Here is an 18,733-nt window from a genome sequence, read left to right as displayed (position 1 = left end):
TAAAAAATATATATATAAAAAATAAAAAATTTTTTAAAAATGGTATTTTTTTTGTCCCCTAGTCAAGGTCCTCATTCAAATTGCTGTCACTAGATGATTTGTGCTTCATTTTGTTCTATGGAGCAAGGCAGTATTTCTAGGGATCAGTACTAGATAGAGGCAGCTTTGTACTAGGATGGGAGAAGGGAAATTGGAAGACTAAGGCTCCAGGAATTTACATTTTTACAAAGAATATGCTTTATTATCCAAATAATGTTAAATTAGCCTGTTCTTTTACCAAACTTACACTGATGAATCATCAAATTCTACGTTTAATAAGAAAAAGAACATGAAGAAAAAAAATCACTCCCACAAACCAAAAATATGTGCAATAACAGTCATATCTTGATTGTAATCATTGTTTTGACCTTCTTTAGCTCAGTTACTACTAGCTAGTTTTACATAGTTGCATTGGGAAAACATTTTCGTAGTTAATTAAAATTAAATATACTGAAAAGGTCTGATTCTTTCTTCACTCTCAAGAGATATGAGTCTTTGTTCTTCCTAGAACAAACTGAAGTGAACTTCTTTCTTCTCTGCTATTTCTCTGTCTTCAGAAGTGGAAGCAGCTGAAGCTCCTTTCTCCAAAGTATGTAACTAGATACTTGCACTGAATATTTCTTTCTTTTAACTTTTAATTAATACAGGCATGAATGGGAAGGTCTGCTTCTTACAGGAGTGTATATTTGAGGACAAAAGCAATGCTTTTATTACAAAAGGTAAGACTCAGAGAAGGAACCGAAAATGCCCAGGTGATATTCAAAATCTATATGCTCTTTATCTTAGATTATGCCATTCTGTGGTATATGAAATAATGAGGCTTATGTTTAATAATTCCTTTCTATGATTTCATTAGATAAATAAGATTATATGTTTTTCGTAAGAAGATGACAGCTGGAATCAGACCCAAATGTGAATTCCTGCATCACCATTTGCTAGAGCTGTTAGTGTAGACAAGCCTCTTACTCCTTTTCAGCTTCAGCTTACTCATCTGTTCCCCACGGGACTGCTGTGAAGACTAAATGGTCTGATGACTATGAAGCCAAAGCACAGTGGTGGTGGTGGCAGTGGTTAAAAATTAGCAGGACTGGCTGGGTGCGGTGGTTCACGCCTGTAATCCTGGCACTTTGGGAGGCTGAGGCGGGTGGATCACCTGAGGTCAGGAGTTCGAGATCAGCCTGGCCAACATGGAGAAACCCCATCTCTACTAAAAATAAAAAACTAGCTGGTCATGGTGGTGCATGCCTGTAATCCCAGCTACTTGGGAGCTGTGGTGGGAGAATTGCTTGAACCCGGGAGGTGGAGGTTGCAGTGAGCCGAGATCGTGCCACTGCACTCCAGCCTGAGCAAGGGAAGGAGACTCCATCTCAACAACAACAACAACAAATTAGCAGGACTGATCTCTATTTCCTTCCTAGGAAACATGTTGTAAGGACAATTCTGTTGTTTTCCAGGGTTGATTGGGCAATATGGCTAGCTAGGTCCCCTTCTTCCTCCATACTCCAGGTGTGCCCCTCCAAGGATGCATATGTGGTTGAACAGGGTATCCTCTCAGGATGGAGAAAAACTCTTCCTCAGTTTAAGGCACATTTCCAGGGAACATGGGAATGAAAAATGGTGTAAAAGAACTGGCCAATAGTGCTGTCAAATCGTGAGAATAAACCTAACATTGATTTTCATGTAGCTGATTTTTTTTTTTGTAAAAGGAAGTAAATTTAAACAAAACCAGATTTGATCAAAGAAGTGACCCATTTTTTTTTATGAGAAATAACGATGTTACTAAGAATTGAACAGTTTATTGCTAGAATAATAATAATAAACAGTTTGTTGCTAGAATTTCTCCACCATGAGTGGAGGAATTTTTGCCTCTTGTTCTTTGTTAAATCCCAGCTCTCAAGCCAGTGCCTGGCGTATAAGAGGCACTGAATAAATAATTATTGAATGAATAAATGCACTGTTGCTAAAAGAAAAAACAGGTGGACATGGGCTGAATTTTCAGCATGATAAATGTGGCCATGCAAAATAAATTAGATAGAAGTAACATGATTAACCCAGGAAACTGAAATTCCTCTTCTCTGAAAATCTCTAAGAGTAGGCTTCACGCTTCTGTTTCCAAGATTGTGTCAGTCTAACCTTTGAAGAGAAGAGGATGGCCCAAATACATTCTGAGGTTCGAAGGTTCTAGAAGTCTCATGGAAAGCTTCATATTTATTTGCAAGTGTTTTCCACATCTTGCGACTGAGCAATTTTTTCATTGCTACAGGAATATTTATCCATGGTAAATCTTCTACCCCTAATCTTACTTTAAGACAAATTTTCTTTCTACAGATCCATATTGCTTCTTACACTATTTCATTGGAAGCCACCTGATATCTGTGTGTGCCGATGATAATGACCAGAGTGATATTTATTCATGGATCACCTTTCCTTCACGGAAAGCAGGAATCAGTTCCAGTATCTGGGCCATAAGTAAATATTAATAGCTGAATAACATTGTTGTTTTCTGTCTGCAGGCAACAGAGAAAGGAGTCTTGCTCATGGTTTCACAGATAATAGTGATTTTCTGTGTCCCAGACCATCTTCAGTCCAGGATATCATAATATATGCATTATGGCTCTGTTTTCCTTTGGAAAATAGTGCAGTAGATCAAAGTATTTCTTTTCTTTCTATGAATAATTCTTCATTCATTCAAACGCCTCCTCTGAAACATGTATTTCTACTAAAAGGCTTCCTGGAAACTTTGTGTAGAAAGCAGTGCTCACTTTATAATTGGTTTGAAATCAAATAATATTTTAAGAAATTTTTTCTTATCATGCTGGGGTACTGATAATTTTTTAAGGAAAAGGTAACTAATTTGATAATTAAGTAGTCTATATTTCTATGCCAAACATCTAAAAACGAAAAATGAACAGATTTCATGCTACATTTAGAATTAGTTGTTCTTTTTTTTTTTTTTTTTTGCTCTACCAGAAACAAACTGCAGTCCAAAAGCCTCCATCATAGCCATAATACATCTCAGAAGGCACGGTTGGAAGACAAATTTGAAACAATGAAACTCACAGATTGGAAAGACACTCAATACAGATTTAAAGATCACACATCATCAAAAATGTCCTATGATGATGTTGATGAAACCGAAAAACTCAGTTTGCTAAGATCAATTTTGTCACATTACCTATGTAAGTAAAAGACAATGCATATGGTGAAATTAAGAGGACTAAAATAACAAGAGACATCCAGTACTCTCTGGTTCACTTTGAAGGTATTATTTATGAAGGTACTTTAGGATCATATATAATGCAAATGACAATATTTCTAGAAATATATTTGTGCTCTATGGATTCATGGATGATAATGCCTGGAGCATTCCAACAGAGGTAGTTGCATGAATTAATGGAGCACATCTGGGCATCAGTCCAATAAAAATGTTAGCTGAATTCTTCCTTGGGGGGAAAAATATATTGAGAAGTAGATAGCTACAAGCAATTGATGCTGGTTAAACAGAACATCCTCCCTACTCTTTTTCCACTCACTTCTGAACTAGGTCAGCTATATGCCTTTGAGAGAGAAGGAAGGCTTCAAGGAGTAAGTTTACTTTAATGCAGTCACTTTTCAAGTAATTTACTTCTTTTTGGATAGACCGACATTGCATATGAATACCCAGGCTTACTAGCAAGTCCTTAATAATGAAGTCTCCACATTTAATGCTGATATCTCAGATTTATGCTGCACACTTCTTAGAAGATCAAAGTACAGTACTTAATTCTCAATTTCTATGGAACTATATATGTGAATACATTTATTTTGTGTTGAGAACAGTGGAAAGAAATAGAATGACATTAACCAGGCCTTATGGGAAGAGTTCCCTTCTTTCCAGCTCACATTTTTCCATGAGGACATAAGGAAATAAAAACCCTAGTCTCATAAGAATCTCTGTGCCCCACTTGCCAATCAGGAATAGAAGGCCATGGGAGGGACTTCAAGTGATTTGTAACGGGAATAGCAGAAAGGACAATGTGGTGTGGGATAGTTCACCCAGGTGGACTGGCACTTGATTTTTACAATTGGTGTGAAGGTCACCCTCTCCAACTACAGTCATGTAGTGATTATATCATTGCAAAAATGAAAAAAAAAGACCTCTCCTCCATGTATCACAATTATTTTCTGAGGCGCCACTGGAATACTGTGTGTAGAAATGTTTTGCTGATTGTAAAGAAAGATGCAATTGTGAAGTGCGGATGTTATTATCCTCTAATGGAAAGCTCCCTGAGGGTTTATACATTTCATAAACCTCTTCCAGCTGCCTACTTTATTTCACAAACACTCCTCCTTTGGCTTTTCCTTCTTTTCATTCTAATTCCATCCATGAGGAAGCCTCCATTAGGAATTAATGAGCATTAGTACCTTAATTTACCATCTGCTCCCCCATTCCCCCCTTAACAAATGAAGGTTTGTCTCAGCTTCAAGACCTTATGTTGGTTGTAGCCAGGCAGATGGGAGTGATTCAGATGAGAAAGACTCTTTTTCTAGGGTACCGAGGTCATATTTGGATTCAGCACTGCTTTTAGAAGCCAGATGGTAACTAGAAGGTGAGAGGCTCTCGGTTTAGAACCTCTTCTATAGAACACACTGGACCCACTGGCATTTGTTTATTCAAGCAGGCATTTATTAATTCAACTGCATTTGTTGGGTGACTGGTATGTGACAACCCATACGCTAGACAGTAGAGATATAAGGTTGAATAAAACAGAGCTCTTTTCTTAAATTGCTCATAGCCTGGTGGAAGAGACAAGTACATGTACTCAGGTAATTGTAATGCAATGTTTGATATGCTATATAATAGTGATATAGCACTGAGTGTAACTTTGGATGTGCAGAACTGAGCTACTCTCAAAATTTAGGCCTTTCAGAGAAAGTACTGTTCTCTAAGCTTCCTCCATGTCTATTAGCAAAGGGGAGCTGGTTTGTGGACCACTAGCCAACTGATAACCCCAATTCCATATCTCTCTTGTCTTTTCTGCCTATATATGCTATGTTAAGTATAGAATTCACCTCAGATGGAACTGCAGCATCAGAAGTATTTATATGTACAGAGACAGTATAATAATCTCCTTATAGCTATTTCTAATAACTATGTGTCATTAATTGTTTAATGAAGAGGGTGGTGAATTAGAATCCTAATAGAAAGTAGATGGCACTCAAAACTATTTACAAAGGTGTGAGTACAGCCTCCACATAAGGGATTGTATAGGAATCTGGGGATAGTAGCAGCTGAGCTGACACAACTTCTATGTCTGAAGGGAAACAGAACAATCAATTTCTGAAACCTGGAAGAAGAATGTCTTATAAAATTGGCCTCCTTGAGAGGCACAGTGGCTTTCTAGTGGAGGGACATGGCAGGCCCTCCTTGAGGCTATGTTGCAGAAAGAGAACCAGAAAACAAATGTCATGACCCCACTCTCCTCTTTTCTCCTTTAAATCTCCTCTCTGGTGCTCTCTATTGTCCAGACCACAGTAGACTGCATCCATGCAGGTCACCAGAGGGATGGAGAGTGGGCCGGGAGAGAGAAACAGGATAACTATCAATGAAATCAGACTCTCCAGCTACAACATGAAGGTGTGGGGGTACAGATTTGTCTGCTCTAAATATGTTTTTTATACATGCATATATAAAGTGCATACCTATATAATGTATGCATAAATATATATGCATGCATGTATAAAGTGCATACCTATATAATGTATGCATAAATATATATGCATGCATGTATGTACGTTTTTTGAAAATAACAGCACACAAGTTTTGTATAACTACTTCCTTACTTGAGATGCTTGAAGAGACATTTGAACCAAACATTGTAGTTTATCAAAAGCTTAGCTATATTTTCCTTTAAAAGAAAAAACAAACTTCTTTTTTTTTTTTTTTTTTTTGAGATGGTGTTTCACTCTTGTCGCCCAGGCTGGAGTGCAATGGCGTGATCTCAGCTCACTGCAACCTCCTCCTCCCGGGTTCAAGCAATTCTCCTAATTCTCCTGCCTCAGCCTCCAGAGTAGCTGGGATTACAGGCACCTGCAACCACGCCCGGCTAATTTATTATGGTAAGTTTCAAACAAATACCAAAGCAGAGAGAATGGTATAATAACCCCCTAAATATCTATTAACTTGATTCAACACTTGTCAATTTGTCATCAATTGTGTGTCCTTCATACCTCGATTCAATCTCTCCACTCTTATTACTTTGAAATACATCCCAAACACCATAACTTCTTACATTTGGCTTTTGTTAGTTAAAAGCTTGTTAAAATAATTTTGTAATGAATGACCTCTCTCAATCACAAATTAAGAATAGATGTACAAGAGCTAAATCATTGGCAGTATTTAATATATATTTTTTAACAAATCAGTCAGCCCTATTTGGCTATATTTAAAAATGACAAATAAATGATTGCAGAGCTGGGCACGGTGGCTCATGCCTGTAATCCCAGCACTTTGGGAGGCTGAGGCAGTGGATCACAAGGTCAGGAGATCGAGACCATCCTGGTTAACACGGTGAAACCCCATCTCTACTAAAAATACAAAAAAATTAGCTGGGTGTGGTGGCGGGCGCCTGTAGTCTCAGCTACCTGGGAGGCTGAGGCAAGAGAATGGCGTGAACCCGGTAGGTGGAGCTTACAGTGAGCTGAGATCGCATCACTGCACTCCAGCCTGGGCAACAGTGCGAGACTGTGTCTCAAAAAAAAAAAAAAAAAATTGCAAAATACAATCAAGTCACACGATTTATGTGACTATTTATTTTGTTATAATTTAAGAATACTGGCATGTATCTATATTTACCTCTGTTTTTCTCTTCTTTCATTTTTAGTTAAATAAAAGAAAACTAAAGAAAGCTTCATTTGGGAATTTAATTACCTGACCCTTCCCAAGAAAACACACCGGGAAGCTCTTGTGGGGCACCATTTAATGCAAAGAACATGGTTTTCCTCTGATGTGTAATGTCATACCTTCTGTATAGCATATTTCAGTATAGGACTGGGCCTGCGTTGGGCATCCCTTTTTATTCTGTTGGTTTACTATTTTTGTAATCAGTATGCTAATATCACACTGTCTGAATTAGTGTAACTTTATAACAATTCTTGATATTTGCTGTTTGAAGTCTTCAAAAGTATCCTGGCCTTTCTTGGCCTGCTCTTCCATAAACATTTTAGATGCAGTTTGTCAAATTCAGTGGGGAAAAAACAAAACCTCCAAAATCCTGTTGGTGTATGGCAGTTGCTTTCTAAAAGGAGCTGAAATGCAAGACATATTTCTTGAGAACTTTGAAAGTTTTCTGGAAGTTTCTAACCTGAAGACTGCATGAGACTGAAGCTTGAGACAAACAGGAATGAAATACGATTTTCTCTTTATTTCTGCATGCACTTTTTTTTTTAAAGACAGAGTCTTGTCTGTCACCCAGGCTGGAGTGCAATGGCATAATCTCGGCTCACTGCAACTTCTGCCTCCTGGGTTTAAGTGATTCTCCTGTCTCAGCCTGCCGAGTAGCTGGGACTACATACGTGCACCACCCTGCCCGACTAATGTTTGTATTTATAGTAGAGACAGGGTTTCACCATGTTGGCCAGGCTGGTCTTGAACACTGACCTCTGATGATCCACCCGCTGTGACCCCCCAAGGTCCTGGGATTACAGGCATGAGCCATCTTGCCTGGCTTTACATGCATTTTTAAGCAACACTTAGCATGATGAAAAAAGAATATATCTTTCTAATATGTATGTTGAGCATAGAACTTACAGCTGTTTAGTGTAGCTTTCTAGTCACTTTAACATCTTTCTTTGTTACAAGGGCTGCCACAGTGACAAAAAAGACAAGGTTGAGAAGAAACATAAAATGGTTGACAGAACATCTCAGCCAGTTGTCTAGAAAAATGTTCACCATGGACTCCAGGGGCAATGCACTGATGGGCCGGATTCATTTGGTTGATGATTCAAAGATATCATTGGTGAGGATTATGGCTGCAACATAACTGAATCACCATTAGCTTCAAAATAGAGGACCTGAATGTTTAGGGATTGTATAACTTACTGCTTGTAACAAATTATTGCAGACATAGTGGCATACGACAACCCAGGTTGTTGTTATCGCACAGGTTCCACGGTTCGGGAGTCCAGGAATGGCTTAACCGGGTCCCCTACTCAGGGTCTCACCAGGCTCCAATAAACAAGTCAGCAGAGAGCATTTGCATCAGGACACTGAGCTGGGGAAGAATCTGCTTCCAAGTTCATTCAGGTTGTTGGCAGATTCATTTCTTTGCCTCTGCATGGCCAAGGGCCCCAGCTTTCTGCTGGCTGGCAGTCAGAGGCCACCTCAGCTCCTCGCCACGTGGCCTCTTCCACATGGCTGCTCCTCATCCAGTCAGCCGGGAGAATCTCTGACCATACAGGGCTCAGTCCTTCTTTTCAGGGCTCTCACTTGACTAAGCCAGGGCCATCCAGTATGATCTCCATTTTGATTTACTCAAAATCAACTGCTTTGGGACTTACATCTGCAAAACCCCTTCACCTTTGCCATGCTTGATTGTTTAGAAAAAGTCATAGGTCCTATCACACCCAAAGGGAGGGGAGGATTATACAGGCTGTGAACACCAGTGGGGCAAGAATCACTGGGCCACCCTAGGGTTTCTTTGCCATAGGGCAAAAAGAAAATGGAAGAATAATTATCATTTGTGGTTACAATTCCAGCCACCTGTTTTTTTCCAAAGTAAGGGACATTTCTGGGATGAAACTTGCCCAGGCAGAGGGGTTCAAGGGCAATGTATCTCCACCCCCATTTGGTTTCCTTGTGTTTGTGAGAAGTGTAATGCCACCATTTAAGGAGCAGCCTCACTGAGGTGTTTAGGAAGGCTGTGTCACAGAGGTTGGGGAAATTGAAATGGGTTTTGTCCTCTTTAGAGGAGCAGATTTGGGGCCCATGGCTTCTACAGGCAGGCAGCAAAGGTCTTCTTGCCATCAGCAGCCAAGAATAGAGTTAAGCTCTGACTTTTGTCCCCAAGCCAGGAGTTTTTGATTAGATGCTTAACTGTGATTGGAAGCTTATGTTTAGGGTATAGGCTTAGTGACCTGAAACATTCAGGAACACATTAGTAGCTACTCGTAAGCCTGCTCTCCAAGACATGAATAAAAGGAATTGTGGGGTGTATTCTTGGCACAAATGCTGAGCAAACAATCACTTTTCTGGCCGTGCTACAATTCACTGGTACAGGTGATTTTGTTTGCTGCATTTCTGTTGTACATCTCCCTTCACCTTTCTGGCCCCAACCTGTGAAAAATTTTCATCGCAGTGGGGATTAGTGCCTAATGGCAAGAGAAAAAGCAATTAGCATTTCCTAACAGCTAACCAAACACAAAAGCTTCCCCAAGCCTTGGATGGAACACCTTTGACCATTCATTGCTCCTCTGCTGTAAAGCCAAGCACCTTACAATTTGTGCTTAATTACTCAGGAAAGGAGAAATCTGTTTCTCCAGGAGAGCCTCTGAGAACCTATTGGGGAAAGCTTTCAATTTTAATTACAGACAAAATACTGGCTGAGGCAACGTTGAAAAGGAATTACCTTTCCCTTTTTTTCTGATTTTGCAAAACAGCTGGCCAAACAGAGAACCATGGCTCTGTTTAGGCAACCTGTGCAGGGTGGCTGCAAGGCCATGCCGGGGTTCATTTTGCAAATCAGCTGGAAAGATTTCTTTGGGGCTTAAGGAAGCTAATTTAAACATTGCCTGTGTACAGAAACTTTAATCCCTCTTAATATGTCAGCTGTGCCATCAGACAAGCAGACCTCCTGTGCTGGTGTACTCGAGAAGAAAACCAATACCGTCTTCATTATTCAAACCATCAGCCCATAGACAAAGGGAGAAACAAGAAACAAATCATCCTGGTGACACCCAGATCTTTCCTATTTCATCTTGACAGGGTTTTGTTTCTAGGTTGCACTCTCCCTCTCCCCCTTCCTGCAGCTCTTGCCTCCTGTTACTCTTTATGGTAATTGAAGCTGGGCCCCAAAGCCCTCAGAGGCTTGTATCTTCTTCTCACATGAGTGACGCTTCAGTGATAAACTTGAACTCAAAGTTACTGAGGCGGAACTGAGGGTTCATTTGATAGCTAGTGGTTTTCAGCAGCTCCGCGGGGCTTCGGAGACACAGCGTGAGGTAGATTGTTAATGTCCTGTGAGGGAAAACAATAACACATTTCATTAATGCGTTCATGTGTGAAGCATCCATTAGTGCACTGGAGGTATTAATGACGTTATGCTTTAAACTGACATGCAGGGCATGACAGGAATTGCAAGGTCGGATGGGAACAGATGACATGATGAATAAATATTTGAATGGCTTCATTTGCCTGCGGGTCAAATGGTGGATACAAGGAATGGAGGGGGTGGGGGTGGGAAAGAATACTTTTGTTTTAACGTAGACCAGTGGCAGCAAAATGAAGCAGAATAAAACATACATGCATGCACATGTGCCTCCCTCCCTGCACAGAACCAGGAGGGTGGGGGAAATGTGCATGACAACTAGCAGGACTGGCTGAAAGCTGCAGGTCATGTGATGATTTGACTGTGGGAAGGGGCCGCACAGACTCTTGGCTGTTGGGAGACTTTCCTCAGGCAAAACCTTCCTCCAGAGAATCTCATCATCAAGCCAGGATAGAGAATAGGGGTTGCACTCTCTGCCCAGCCTGAAAATGAGGGACGTGAAATTAGCAAACATAAATGTTGGCCAATAGGATCATTGGATCCTTCATCTAGCCCCTGGCAGCCTAAGACAGTTACCCTACATTACTGGGAGAAAAGCATGAAGACTGAGACTTGACACTGACTTCTAGTAGCAGGCAGTTTGTTGCAAATTTAACAACTATGCAGAACGTGGTAAGTGTCGGAATGGGGGTTAGCGTGAAGTGTCTTGGGAAACAGATGAAGGTGACTAATATGTAGGGTAGCATAGATCTGGGTTTGCCACAAAGTTTTGCTGTAGGCGTGTTTTCCCAGTGTAACGACTGGGACTTTTAAAGGTATCCTAATTTGAGTTAAAACAAATCCCTGGCGTTAGGAGCCACGACAGAACATTCTAGGGTAATGTTCTGTTTCTGGTTCTAGGTGCTGCTTCCACAGGACTAGTTCACGGTGCACTTATAATTTGCACCCTTCTTTGTATGTATGTGTGCATTTTTTTAAAAAAAAATCATGGAATATAGCTTACTGAATTGAATATATAAGCTGAATTGGGCAGTTACTGTTTAGCTTTTGCTCTGATAATGAGATGTAGAAAAAGTATTTGATGTTCTTCCTGGGTGGCAGCAGGTCAGTGCTCACTGTGGATTCGGAGTGGGGAGGCTTTTATAGCTGCAGGTTAGGTGGTTAATGTCAGCAACACACATCTCAGGGCAACAAGTGTAATTCAACATGAAAGATCCTTTAAGCATTTGGTGTCTTCTCTGAGGAGGACACCATTTGCTTTTCTTACTCAGACTCCAGTGGTCTTTCTCAGTCAGAGAAGACAACTCCCTTAATGCTGTTGTAAGGCAGAATGAGGGCTGAGCCTTCACCTAAATTAGCAAGAGAGTGGACTTTGCATGCTGTGAGAATCAAATGCCACCTTGGGCAATCTTACATGGCAATCTCCCCAACAAGAAGGCTATTGCAGGATTGAACCTCATTACGTGCATATCTTTTTCTTTCTTAAGGTGGATTTTAGATCTGTTTTATACTGTTCTAAGTGACCAGAGATTGGGGAAAATGTACTTGAAACTATAAGGAGTTAAGATTGAGCCCCTGAAGATGTATTTAGTCAATTAATATGACATTTGTCCCAAGACTAAATAGAAATATCTATGAAGCTTTAAGATGTTTTCCCTCCTCAATTAGAAGCCGAATATGATGAATCTTTCCCGATGGTATTTTAATATTGCAAATTGTTCATTGCAACCACTGGCCTTAGTTAATGTTGAAGAAGACAGCGTTACAATAAATCAGAATAGCAGGAACATGCCAGGGATGGTGCACATGGAAATTTTTTATGCCAAACATTTTTGGAACCAGGACTACCTAGAAGTTGATTCTATCTTCACCACGCTCTCCCCTCATTCCATGGACCCTTGAACTTCTGTCTGGCTGTCTCTACACATCCAAGATGCCATCTCACCCAAAAGTCTTCCTGAACCCCTCCAGTCTAACTGGGCAGACCTCTGATATATTGTTACCCATGAACCCAGTTTCCCTCTCTTATAGCCCTCATTGCAAGTCTGTATGTTTTACCAGAATATGGGTTACATGGAACTCCCATGGCAGACTTTGATATAGGTATTCAATAAATGGATGCCAAAAGGCAATACAAGAATAGAAATATATGATTTACACACATATTTCCTTTCATAAGGAAATTGAGTTTGAAATGTTTCTGAGATATTCAGTTATCTTGGTACACATGTCTCAGGTTTCAAACTCATAGTTCATGTCCTAGTTAAGAAAATATCAGTTCTGGCACAGATGAACATCTAAACTCTGGTAGTTCAAACCATATGGAATTGCTGATAATTAATGATCTTTCAACCTATTATTTTGCTCTCTACATTAACAGATACCATTTTAATTGCAAAAAAATGTGCTTTCCTTCATAGAGATTTTAGGAAGTTTTTGCCAAATGGGCACAAGCATCTGGACGCTTTTCTTTGTAAGCCAAGCTCAGAAGTTGTTGAGCTTTTGCCATCTCTAATTGATGATACGCGACTGTCTGACATTGACAGCGATAGTTGATGCTGGCTGGTGCTGGTGCAAGAGAGGTGAACGACATCAAGGAGGGAATCCTGGGTTTAGCTTGTTCCCTGGTGCCTTCATGAAGCTCAGCATTGTGACCTTTCTGCCTGGGAGATGACTTGTGGCAGATGGCAGTGAGCTAAAGGGCAGGGTTGGCATTAATTAAGTCCAAAAAATTAATCCTGAATAATTTGAGGAGAGAACATTATAGGGCTCCTTTTCTTGGTAAATGAGACTTTTTGTTTTTTTATGCAGAAGATCTTTGCTTTAGCAGAATTTCTGTCATTCGTAGTTTAGGCACAGCAGAGAAATTTTCACATGTTGGAGAAGGAAACCTTTGTGTTGGAGGTGGAAGGAAGGGGTTAATATGCCCTTAAAAAAGGGTAATAAAGAGCAATTACAAGCATCCCAAATGTGAAGAAAAGATGGTTCAAGGTATAGAGAAGGGAGAGCCCAGGAAGTAACATCTGCTACACTATTCTGAGTACAGCAGTCTGACTGCAATTGATAACTTGTGAGATGACATCTTTTGAATGAACTGACCCCTGAACAGAATGATAGGAAAGAGTGTTTCCACAGCTACACTTTCCATCATGGGAAGGGCAAAGACATGCACAATGATAGCCATTCCCACTCGTAGGCAGACATCACTAGTCAATGGCACCTCCCTGCTGAGCTTGAGCTCAGACATGACCTCAGAGTCCTTCTCAACACAGAGCTTTAGACAGCCTCTGTGAAGAAATCTATTTACTGTTCCTGCACGCATCCTGAGCCTGCAAACTCTCAGAAAAATTGTGGCAAACTCACAAACAGACTGGCTCAACTTGCTGAAGAGCTTATCAAATTCAAATAATTTTCCTATAGCCTTTTTCCCTTCTTAATGATCTCCTCACCAGTTCTACACAGTGGCATCCTGTGTACTGTAGTATTTGCAATTTATTTTCATCTGCTTTTCATGGAAACCTAAGAATTTAAAGTAGAAGAGTATTGAAAGAAACTTCATTTGGATTTTCTTCTAAAGATATTCTTAAAACTTTTATCCTCAGTGTTTTGAGGCCAGATATATTTCTCAACAGTCACTTATTTTTGTTTGCATTCTAAATATTTGAAGGTATAATTAAATTCTATTCAAATTTTATTGCCTTTTTCACTATGAGCAAGAAAGATGTTGCCTTGATAAATATTTAAAAAGTGGCTGTCAAGAGTGAACATTTAAAACACACTGAAATTCAAATATACTGAATTTATATTTATAATTTCTCCATGTACATTATTTTTTCTGTTTAGACTAGGTCTATGCTGGAGTAAAAAGTGATATTTCCTTCTCATTTAATTGTTAAATTCTTCCCTTCGAACCTCCAATATTCAAAAATCAACATTCATTACTAATTCTAGTTCCCCCTGCTGCTTTTATGGAAACCAACAGAACATTAAATACTATAAAACAGGTTCATATTGTAATGAAACATTTTCTCTTCTTCTCATCAATGTATCATGCAGATGGCATCAGATGCATCCACTGCAAACAGCCAAGGCCTCCCCAGTTTATTTATTGGCCATGCCTTGAACTCAGGTGGCCCAGCACAAAACACAAACTGTAACTGTAAATTGAGAAATGGCTGGCTATTTGGCCATAGGATCTTGGTTGACTAATGCCAATTTATTTTTATTTTCTGTTTACTTGTGGTTTGAAACCTCAGAAATGATGGTGCAGGTGGTGAGTAAGGTAAGAAAAGGACTCTCCTGCCACTCTCTATCTCCTCTTTCCAAAGTGTTCTTTCAGTACTGAAACATGGCATGTATTTTTCTTATTCTGTTGTATGAAGCAGACATCTCTCAGGCAATGCTGTCTATGGAAGGTGCCACAGGGGCTTGTGATTTTTGTAGCCGATGAATGTCTGGTTCAAATAATCTGTGTTTGTTCAAGCAGGCTTTTCAGCAGTTGAGGCAAAAATTGGACTCATCTGGGAGCTTTTTGCTGTCTTATTTAGGCTCCCACTGAAAGTAAACTAGAACCACAAGTATACTCTCATTTTTCCAGTTGTGGTTCTTTCCCAGCAACTCTTTGTATAAAAAGGTCATATAATGTAATGTTTCTTTTTGGTCAGCCAGAATTTTTATTTACCTTACCAGTCTGCTTTAATGTTGGCTGAGGCAACTTGTAACATAGGGAAAATGTAGAAAAATATAAGTGCAAGGAACCTACTGTTTCCCATCTCACATACCTCCAGGTACTTCATTTAGAGAGATGGTGTTTCCAAGTCCTTCTTAAAAGTGGATTTATTATGGTCTAAAGCAGCAATGCCTGATATATACGGTGAGACAAATATGTAATTTAAAATTTTCTATTAACCATGTTAAGAAAGAAACATATCAAGTTAATAGGTACTTAAGTAAAAAGAAGTACATCAAATTAATTTAAATCATAAATTTGATTTAACCCAATATTTCCAACAGTAATCAATACAACATGCAATCAACATAAAAAACTGAACACATAGCCTATATAAAACTTTTTAATGAGACAATATCTTTCTTTCATACTGTTTTCAAAGTCTGGTGTGTGTTTTACACATACAGTACATCTCAATTTGGACCGGTCATATTTCAAATGCTCAATGGCCACGTGTTTCTAGTGGCTACCATACTGGACAGCACAGGTCTAAGGCATTGAAGCATATAATCTAAAATTTTCTGTTAGTTATGTTAAAAAAGAAGCATATAAAATTAATAATTCCTTAAGTAAAAAGAAACACATCGAATTGATTTAAATCATATATTTGACTTAACTCAATATATCCAACATGTAATCAATTCAAAATGCAATCAACATAAAAAATCAACATGGAGCCTATATAAAACTTTTTAATGAGACATTTTATGTCTCATATCTTTCTTTCATTGAAGCAGGTGTATTCATCTGGGAGTTATCAATAGCAAAAGTGGCCTAGGAGTAATGAAATCCAGATACAATTTAGAGTTTAACCCTTTGTAGGGTTATTTCCCAAGAGTAGGAAGGACAAATTTGAGTTTTATCCTCATAATTATTGGTCTACTTCAAATTATTTGTATCATATAGTGCTTTGTACTTTTTCAAAGCGTTTCTCATTTGCTACTGTTGACAACCTTATGAGACTGGGGGGGGCATGTGATTATATTCTCTTCACTCTTTTGAGATGAGGAAACTGGGGCACAGTTAAGTGGTGACTCTGTCACTTGTATGACAATGACAATAATCACTGGCACTAGAACCCATGACTTCTGAATTTCTTCTCTCTGATATATGTGCTAAAGTCACTGAACTTCCCTAAAGTGAATAACAGAGAATAACTGGGAAAGTTCATTATTTGAATGATACATGCCTAAATAAAGGGAAACTGTCTGATATGGTTTGGCTGTATCCCCACTCAAATCTCATCTTGAATTGTAGCTCCCATAATTCCCACTTGTCATGGGAGGGACCTGGTGGGAGGTAATTGAATCATAGGGGCAGGTTTTTCCTGTGCTATTCTCATGATAGTGAATAAGTCTCACAAGAGCTGATGGTTTTATAAAGGGTGGTTCTCCTACAGATGCTGTCTTGCCTGACACCTTTGCTCTTCCTTTGTCTTCCACCATGAGTGTGAGGCCTCCCCAGTCACGTAGAACTGTGAATCAATTAAACTTCTTTTGTTTATAAATTACCCAGTCTTGGGTATGTCTTTATTAGCAGCATTAGAACGGACTAATACAGTAAATTGATAGTGGTAGAGTGGGGTGCTCCTGTAAAGACACCTGAAAATGTGGTGCTCCACATTTTCCACCACTCATGGGTATGTCTTTATTAGTGACACAAGAATGGACTAATACAGTAAATTGATACTGGTAGAGTGGGGTACTCCTGTAAAGACACCTGAGAACTTTTGAACTGGGTAACAGGCAGAGGCTGGAACAGTTTGGAGGGCTCAGAAGACAGGAAAATGTGGGGAAGATTGGAACTTCCTGGAGATTTGTTGAATGGTTTTGACCAAAATGCTGATAGTGATATGGACAATAAAGTCCAGGCTGAGGTGGTCTTGGATGGAGATGAGGAACCTATTGGGAACTGGAGCAAAGGTGATTCTTGCTATGCTTTAGCAAAGAGACTGGTGGCATTTTGCCCCTGCCCTAGAGATTTTTGGAACTTTGAACTTGAGAGAGATGATATAAAGCTTCTGGTGGAAGAAATTTCTAAGCAGCAAAGCGTTCAAGAGGTTACTTGGGTGTTGTTAAAAACATTCAGCTTTATGTATTCACAAAGATATGGTTTAGAATGAAAACTTATGTTTAAAAGGGAAGCAGAGAATCAAAGTTCAGAAAATTTGCAGCGTGATGATGTGGTGGAAAAGAAAAACACTTTTCTGAGGAGGAATTCAAGCTGGCTGCAGAAAATTGCATAAGTGATGAGGAGCCAAATGTTAATCACCAAGAAAATGGGTAAAATGTCTCTGGGGCATGTCAGAGGTCGTCACAGCAGCCCTGCCCATCACAGGCCCAGAGGGCTAGGAGGAAAAAATGGTTTCATGGGCCAGGTCCAGGGCCTACTTGCTGTGTGTGGCCTAGGGACTTGGTGCCCTGCATCCCAGCTGCTCCAGCCATGGCCAAAAGGGACCAAGGTACAGATCAGGCCTTTGCTTCACAGGATGCAAGCCTCAAGCCTTGGCAGCTTCCACATGGTGTTGAGCCTATGGGTGCACAGAAGTCAAGAATTGAGGTTTGAGAACTTCTGCCTAGATTTCAGAGGATGTATGGAAGTGTCTGTATGTCCAGGCAGAGGTATGCTGTAGGAGTAAAGCCCTCATGGAGAACCTCTACTAGTGCAGTGTGTGAAGGGAAATGTGGGTGGAAGTGCCCATACAGAGTCTCCACTGGGGCGCTGCCTCATGGAGCAGTGAGAGGAGGGCCACCGTCCTCCAGATCCCAGAATGGTAGATGTGCTGACAGCTTGCACCGTGTGCCTGGAAAAAGTGCAGATACTCAATGCCAGCCTGTGAAAGCAGCTGGGATGGGGGCTGTACCCTGCAAAGCCACAGGGGTGGAGCTGCCCAAGACCATGCAAACCTACCTCTTGCATCAGCGTGCCCTGGATGGGAGACATTGGGTCAAAGGAGATCATATTGGAATTTTAAGGTTTAATGACTGCCTTACTGGATTTTGGACTTGTACGGGGCCTGTAGCCCCTTTGTTTTGGCCAATTTGTTGCATTTGGAAGGTGTGTATTTACCCAATGCCTGTACCCCCATTGTATCTAGGAAGTAACTAGCTTGTTTTTGATTTTACCAGTTCATAGGTGGAAGGGATTTTCCTAGTCTCGGATGAGACTTTGGACTTGGACTTCTGGGTTAGTTCTGGAATGAGTTAAGACTTTGGGGGACTGTTGGGAAGGCATGATCATGTTTTGAAATGTGAGGGCATGAGATTTTGGAGGGGCCAGGGGCAGAATGATATGATTTGGTTGTGTCCTCACCGAAATCTCATCTTGAATTGTAACTCCCATAATTCCTACTTGTTGTGCATAGGTCCCACCCAATGGGAGGTAATTGAATCATGGGATCAGGCTTTTTCCTGTTCTGTTCTCATGATAGTGAATAAGTCTCCTGAGATCTGATGGTTTTAGAAAGGGGAGTTCCCCTACACATGCTCTTTTGCCTGCTGCCATGTAAGACATGACTTTGCTTCTCATTCACTTTCCACCATGATTGTGAGAACTCCCAGCCATGTGGAACTGTGAGTCAATTAAATCTCTTTCCTTTATAAATTATCTAGTCTTGGGTACGTCTTTATTAGCAGTATGAGAACAGACTAATACACTGTCTTTTATTAATCAGGAGTCCTTGGTTCAATTATTCCCATGAAGATCATTTGTAGCAGTGACT

The 18,733-nt window shown here is 40.1% G+C and overlaps 1 long non-coding RNA gene across 2 annotated transcripts in view; it reads left to right on the top strand.

The window, feature by feature from the left end:
* Nucleotides 1–10,686: 10,686 nt before the first annotated feature.
* The window catches only part of LOC129047894 (uncharacterized), a 166,129-nt gene continuing 158,082 nt past the window's right edge, over nucleotides 10,687–18,733 (top strand). For both annotated transcript variants that reach the window (XR_008509760.2, XR_008509759.2), the window contains exon 1: nucleotides 10,687–10,955. This is a non-coding gene — a long non-coding RNA (uncharacterized LOC129047894). The remainder of the gene's footprint in view (nucleotides 10,956–18,733) is intronic.

This window comes from Pongo abelii, chromosome 13, assembly GCF_028885655.2.
Source record: "Pongo abelii isolate AG06213 chromosome 13, NHGRI_mPonAbe1-v2.0_pri, whole genome shotgun sequence".
NCBI lineage: Eukaryota > Metazoa > Chordata > Mammalia > Primates > Hominidae > Pongo > Pongo abelii.
The sequence above is the reverse complement of the archived record's forward strand: the minus strand, read 5'-3'. Positions and strand labels throughout refer to the sequence as shown.